The sequence below is a fragment of the Balaenoptera ricei genome, chromosome 4 (assembly GCF_028023285.1).
Source record: "Balaenoptera ricei isolate mBalRic1 chromosome 4, mBalRic1.hap2, whole genome shotgun sequence".
NCBI lineage: Eukaryota > Metazoa > Chordata > Mammalia > Artiodactyla > Balaenopteridae > Balaenoptera > Balaenoptera ricei.
Genome location: NC_082642.1, coordinates 132,840,560 through 132,848,001, shown reverse-complemented (window position 1 = coordinate 132,848,001; position 7,442 = coordinate 132,840,560). Strand labels below are relative to the sequence as shown.

The 7,442-nt window shown below is 39.8% G+C and overlaps 1 pseudogene; it reads left to right on the top strand.

The window, feature by feature from the left end:
• The first annotated feature begins 5,078 nt into the window (after positions 1–5,078).
• LOC132364428 (RNA-binding motif protein, X-linked 2-like) lies at positions 5,079–5,735 on the top strand (annotated as a pseudogene).
• Positions 5,736–7,442: the final 1,707 nt, after the last annotated feature.

The following is a 7,442-nucleotide window of genomic DNA, read 5'->3' as shown; positions in this document are numbered from 1 at the left end:
TTCAAATTAGGACTTTAACTCTGACTATAAATTCCAAGAGAGTAAAGAGTATTCAAAAATTCACAAAACTCTGTAGAGTCTAGCAGTGGTCTGGCCATGAGCTTCACCAGGGTCAGTGCTATGTCATTGGTGGCTCTGCTCAGTGTCAGGGATTGCCACCTGGTTAATTCAGCCAGTAGTGGCGATGATAACTAAGGTAGGTGTACACTTGGTATGTACTGAGTGCATTACATAAATTAACTCATTCAATTATAACAACAAATGTTGTACAGTAGGTACCATTATCTCCATTTCACAGATGGGGAAAGTGAGGTTACATACTCTGGGATGCTAGGGAAGTAAGTGGTGGATCTGAACCCAGACGACCTCACCTCAAGGTAAGTCTGTGCTTTTAACCTACCTAAGAAAGGCAGTCAGCAGCTGAGATTTGCCTTAGGACTGTCATAAAAGGCGAACTTCATAAAAGAAGGCCAGGACTCATTCTCTACAATAATAATAGCAAAGCCTTCAATGGCACTCTCTCTACGCCAGGCACTTTATCTATATCAATTAATTTAATCTTCCTAACACCCTTAAGAATAAGGTTCTCTTTTTATTTTTACTTTATAGTGGTGGAAACTGAGATACAAAGAGATTAAATAGGTTGCCTACAACTGCATTATAGAGGCAGAGGAAGGCTTTGAACTCAGGTGGTCTGATTCTAGAGTCCATTTTCTTCGCTATGATGGGATACTGTATCATGTTTGGGAAATTTAAAGCCTAAGAAAATTATGGACAAAATTAAGTTTATGGCAGTCAAGTTTAGGAGAAGGAGGAGGAAACATATAAAGTGCCATTTATTTATTTATTTATTTATTTATTTATTTCCCTTCCATCTAATGTATTAAACAGTTTTGAAGCAACTGATACAATTACAATTATTTTTACAGTCAATCTTCCTTAAAAAGAATGTGAGAAAAAATTAAGACCCAAAAACTTATTTCAAAAAATAATGAGGGCTTCCCTGGTGGCACAGTGGTTAAGAATCCGCCTGCCAATGAAGGGGACATGGGTTCGAGCACTGGTCCGGGAAGATACCACGTGCCGCGGAGCAACTGGGCCCGTGCACCACAACTACTGAGCCTGTGCTCTAGAGCCCGCGAGCCACAACTACTGAAGCCCGCACACCTAGAGCCCGTGCTCTGCAACAAGAGAAGCCACCACAATGAGAAGCCCGCACACCGCAAATGAAGAGCAGCCCCCGCTTGCCGCAACTAGGAAAAGTCCATGCGCAGCAACGAAGACCCAACACAGCCAAAAATAAATAAATAAAATTAAAAAAAATAATAATGAAACATAATGAGAATGTCCCTTGTCTGTACAACACTTCATTAATTTAATGCTGTCTTTAGATTCCCAGCTTCTTGCTATACATTACATGATATACTGTGCTATATACCATAGTCCAGAAATCGCAGGAATGCTAACACATGTACTCAGGAACTTCTGTTACACACTCTGAAGGCTCTGTCTATATATGAGGATTATTTAACAAAACATGGTTTATAATGTTCAAGTTACTAGAATGAAGGCTTTGCACAGGCAGCTCTTAACATGAAAATGAGATTCATTCCCTAAAAACCATTCCACACCATTTTGGATGCTGTCTGCACTTTCATGTCTTCTAGCCATCACCTCCGCCCTGTGCAATTATCCTTTCCCCTAGACTGCTTCTACAGAGATATTTCCTCTATGTGTTAAAGTGCCTTTTAAAAATTCAAATTCCATAAAATGGAAGAAATATATCAAAAATATCAATGACAATAATACATTGGCACTCTACAATTTAATCTACATTTACCCTCTTGTTTTAATACTTGTTATAGGTTAAACTGTGTCCCCCACCAATTCATATGTTGAAGTCCTAACCTTGAATACCTCAGAATGTGACCTATTTGGAGATAGGGTCTTAACAGAGATAATCAAATTAAAATGAGCTTATTAGGGTGGGCCCTTATCCAGTATGACTGTTATAAGGAGAGGAAATTTGGACACAGGCACACACTGAGGGAAGACAATATGAAGAGATACAGAGAGAAGATAGACATTTCCAAGCCAAAGAGAAATTGTGGAACATAGCTTTCCCTCAAAGCCCTCAGAAGAAACCAACCTTGCTGATAATATTATCTCAGACTTGTAGTACCCAGAACTGTGAGATAATAAATTTCTGTTGCTTAAGCCACCCAGTTTGTGGTACATTGTTATAGCAGCCCTAGCAAACTAATACAGTACTCTTAGATTAAAATTAGCAAAAAAAATTTCAAACAGCTTAGCCAAAAAAATAGAATTTAAGGAAGGAGACTGGGACACCTCATAGATTCCAGGAAAGTCTGGACAACCAAGCCCCGGCCTACAGAGACTAGGGAGCGCCAGGAACTCAGGCAGCATCTCCCCGTCTCATTCTCTCTGTCCCACAGGCCACATCATCTCTTCTTCCTTTCTCTTTCTTGCAGACAGATCACTGTATCACACACACGACTGTACCAAAGGCTACAAAAGGTGCAGGTCCCATAAACTAACAAATACTTATTAAGTTTAAATCTCAATTCCAAACCCATAGGAGACAGAATCTGATAGACCTGATGTAGGTCAGGCATCTATCCCTGTTTCAATCAGCTATGGCCAGGGAGGCAGGGCTACGTAGGGTAAACATAGCTTTGGGGAACAGGACCACATTGCGACCGTTATGGGCTTTAAGCACTTTTGTCTTCATGGGCCCCATCATCCCTAAACACAATTATTAAAAATTATGTTCTATGATTACATTGATTTAAAGATATAATTATGCATTAAAACATTTTCTTTGACATGAAATTAATTTTTCTCCTGATTTTAAAGAATTAAGACGTTTTCATGGGCCTCAAAAAGTATTCTGGTCCTAGGTACCGGGCCTGCTGTGCCTCATATAGCTTTTTTTTAGTGAAGTGGACTTTTTAGATAAAGAGGGAGTACGTATGTATAGCTATACATTCCTATTTAGCTAGGCTTTTCAAATTCTATTCTCATCATTTTTCCAGTAAGACACTTGTAACTTGTGTTGTTGTTAATGATGATACAAGTAATATCGATGCTGGAGAGGATATTTTTCCTTGTGTGTTCCTCCATCTAATGCCTTTCAGATTTATAACTGACAGTGGTTGACTTCCACCTCCTGGTTCCCATATGGTCTCAAGGGTGTAGAATAACCTGGATGCTTGTGATAGAAAAGACTCGGGGTAAATTATTTAAGCTCCTGGACAGAGCTGAGTAAGTATTTTCAAATCCCTTCTCTAATACACAGGGTTATATTTTATCAGCTATATCCATGATAACATCTCACTGAAGCATATGTCATTAGTCCATCTTTCATAAGTAAAATAAATCAAGAAGTCCACTTATTCACTAGAAATACATATATCTTGCCTCTTAGATGACATTTAATTATGGATCAAGTTGTACAACTGCAGAGGTGTGTTTTCTGTGCTAGAGGTATAAAGGGGTTTCTAATACTTACTCAACTTCTCTATTATATGCCAATTTTGAGTGCTTTTATCTGTGCTAGCAATAATGATAGAAATGAAGTAACAAAAGCAGGGTGGCAAGTGTGCAATTATCTTCTGGGTTTCAAATTTAACAGGTTGGACATATGATGAGATTGAGTATGAGCATTGCAGCTAAGTGACTATTTCACGAAGCTTTCAAGTGGGACTACTAGCAAATGACTGACATACCCAGTGAAGCACAACTTTGGGGAAAAAAAAGTCAGTCCTTATAGACTTGTGGGTTACAGAAGTAGCAGTAGTTTCACAAAAATTTGGGTGGCTGATTTTGAGAATCAAATCAAACTAAGACTCTGCAAAATGCCACGAGTCACTCAGTGGAGTCATTGCTTATGTTAGTAGGTATTGGGTATTCATTGCCATTTTAGGTTGTACACACAAATGTGTGTTGCATTCATCCTGGGAACTGCCATCTTTGAGAGCAAAGGATCACTCTCTACATCAATAAAATAAGTATGAAAAAGTGAAGCAGAACTATAGTGGCTTTGGGACTTAATCTGGAAATCTGATGGGTATGATCGTTAATTTCATGTGTCAACTTGACTAGACTACGTGGTGCCCAGATATTTGGTCAAATGTTATTTTGGATGTGTCTGTGAGGGTGTTTCTGGATGAGAATAAGATTTGAATTGGTAGAATGAGTAAAGCAGATTGCCCACCCTAATGTGGGTGGCCTTCATCCAACCAGTTGAAGGCCTGAATAGAATAAAAAGGCTAACCCTCTCTTAGTAGGAGGGAGTTCCTTCTGCCTGACTGCTTTTAGCTGGGACATCGGTCTTTTCTGGCCTTCCACCTGAACTAAAATATCATCTTTTCTTGGGTCTTGAGCCTTTCAGCTTTCAGAATGGAACTACACAATCTACACCATCAGTTCTTCTGGGTCTCCAGCTTGCCAGCTGCAGATCTTGGGACTTCTCAGCTTCTGTAACCACATGAGCCAATTCCTTATAATAAATCTCTTTATACATAGGTATATGTCTGTCTATCTATCTACCTACCTACCTACATCCTATTGGTTCTATTTCTCTGGAGAACTCTAATACAATGAGTCATATTAAGTAAAGCTCAGTCTAAGTTTCTTCCTTGTAACATATTTACTTTTAAAATTTACTTTTAATAATTTAGCCAAAGTGAAACTAGCACATTGTAGACTCTCAAATGGATTTATTATAAGGAAAAAAAATGAAACAGAAGTTACAACTTCTATGATCAGACATCTTTTCAGAACGGAAGACTTTGTTTCAATCTAATCATCTATTTTTACAATGGACTAGATTAGGGCTTTCAAAGTAGTGAGCAGTAGCACACTTCTTCATGGTGAATGAGGTACCATGAAAAGTTGAAACTTGAATGGCAGCTGAGGGCATGTGGGGAGAGCAGGGCAGGTGTGGGTCACCTGCCCTGAAGGTCTTCGCCAGAAGCAGCACTCTCCTGTGTCCACCAGAAGTGGGCTTTGCCCAGACATTGAGGTGCTCTTGTGTGGTGCCCCAGGCCAGGGAGATGAACCCGCTAACCAAGGTGCAGCTGGTTAACAAGCTGAATGAATGAGAGGCCGGTACTATGGTGATAGCTGAGGCATCATGGCACTCCGAGTACAAGGACAGTGCCTGGATCTTCCTGGGAGGCCTTTCTTATGAACTGACTGAAGGAGATAGCCTCTGTGTATTCTCCCAGTACCGGGAGATTGTTAGCATTAGTCTCGTGCAGGATAGGAAGACAGGGAAGTGTAAAGGATTCTGCCTTATCCGCTATGAGGACCAGAGGAGTACAAGTTTGACCATTGACAATTTTAATGGAATCAAGATCAAGGGAAGAACTATCCGAGTCAACCACCTATCCGGCTACCGTGCCGTCCCCCTCAGGCCTCAGAGGATGTGGATGATGCCACCAGAAAGCTCTGGGAGAAGGGCTATGGGGCTCAGATCCCCTTGTCTAGTTCATCTGATAGCTTGGATGGTGAGGCACTCTCAGAATGGCACAAACGGGAAAAACAGAGAAGAAAGAAGATCATAGTGATATACAAGCTAAAGATGAAGAGGGACAAATAAGCCATCGTCCTTGCCAGCCAGAGGCCAGATTTTAAAAAAGGAGGATGCTCTAGGCTCCCACAAACATGCCAAGGTTAAGTTAGAGTCTACAGAGGGCACGAAGCCCTAACACCCAGCTACCCCGAGGCCGGGATGGCTGCTGCAGGGGACAGCTTCCTGCAGGGTATGGAGGGATGTGGAGAGGGGGCTGAGGAAGGAGAATCCAGGCTCTGAGTCCACCTGCCCTTGATCAGAGACCAGAGGAGGAAAGAGAAGATGAGCAGGGATTGGGACAGACGTGAAGCTCAGATAGATTTTAGCTGATATGAAGGCACAACCACACATATTCTCCAATCCCAGTGACCACGGGCTAGACCAAGACTGCAGCCTGCTTAGATCCTTAAAGTTTGAAATGAAATGTGATATTTAAAATGCTATGGGACTGGAATTAATTTATTAACTTTATATAATTTTATTATATAAAATTATTAATATATATTAATTTTATTAATTAAAAATTTATTAATTTTATATAATTTTTTATTATTATTAAATTTATATAATTTATTAATTATATATTAGTAAATTAATTTAATATAATTTCTTTAAAATTTGAGCATCATTTGTTTTGTTTTGTATTCCTACAACCATTCAAAACTTTATAACAGTTGAAATTACATTACCAGATTTGTATGGCTCCTTTGATAAACTCCTGAGATTTTTTTTTTCAGTGAATTCTTTCTTTCATCCTTTCTTTCTTTCTTACCTGCCTTGGGTCTTAGTTGCGGCACCCACATGCGGGATCTTTTGTTGAGGCGTGTGGGCTCTTTGTTGTGGTACGCGGGCTTCTCTCTAGTTGTGGCGTGCCGGTTTTCTCTCTCTAGTTGTGGCGCGCGGGCTCCAGGGCGTGTGGGCTCTGTAGCTTGCGGCATGCGGGCTCTCTCATTGAGGTGCTGGAGCTCAGTAGTTGTGGCGCCCAGGCTTAGTTGCCCCGCAGCATGTGGGATCTTAGTTCCCCAACCGGAGATTGAACCCTAGTCCCCTGCATTGGAAGGTGGATTCTTTATCACTGAACCACCAGGGACATCCTGATAAACTCCTGAGATTTTGATGCCTAAGATTTAAGAGCAGTTCTCTGTAGTGGTCCACCATGTAGTAACTCCCCTCCCATAGTATTTGGCTTAAATATTACCATTTTCTATGTAGCAGGATGTGCAAAAGTTAGAAGCTCTAGATGATCTCTATAGTCTTTTATAGTTCTAAGCTCTTTAGGCTACCATGGAAGAATTTCAGCCAGCAGAGAGGGAACTGATTAATATCATGTGATTTTTCTAATAAGCAGTAAAACATATTTAAAATATTTAGGTTCCTGCTCCTATATGATTTTATATATCAGTAGTCATGGAAATTGTTTTTTTTTTTCCACTGTAACTTCAGCTAATGATAAAGGGCAAAGAACATTCTTACAGAAAGTAGTATCAGTTAAGATACATGACTAATCATGGTTGATTAAAAAGAGATTATCTCTGATCGCATATTCTTGCTATTCTTCTCTACTTATATGTATATATTCTAAGAAAGCATGATATTTTATTATTTCTCACAAGAAGTTGTTTATCTGCTAGGGAGCTTGGGATATGTAAAGTGATCTAGCATAATTGGAAATGCAAAGAGTTTCTGATTTTGTTAGTATTTGATGTTTGATTGATGAGCATTTCATTCCCATTTGCAATTCCATATTCTGCATATGGACAGAACTGCATACATGAACTAGCAAAGTTACTACTTAGGACAGAAGCCTTAAGCAAACCTTTCAGAAATTGCCTGTCCATTTCAA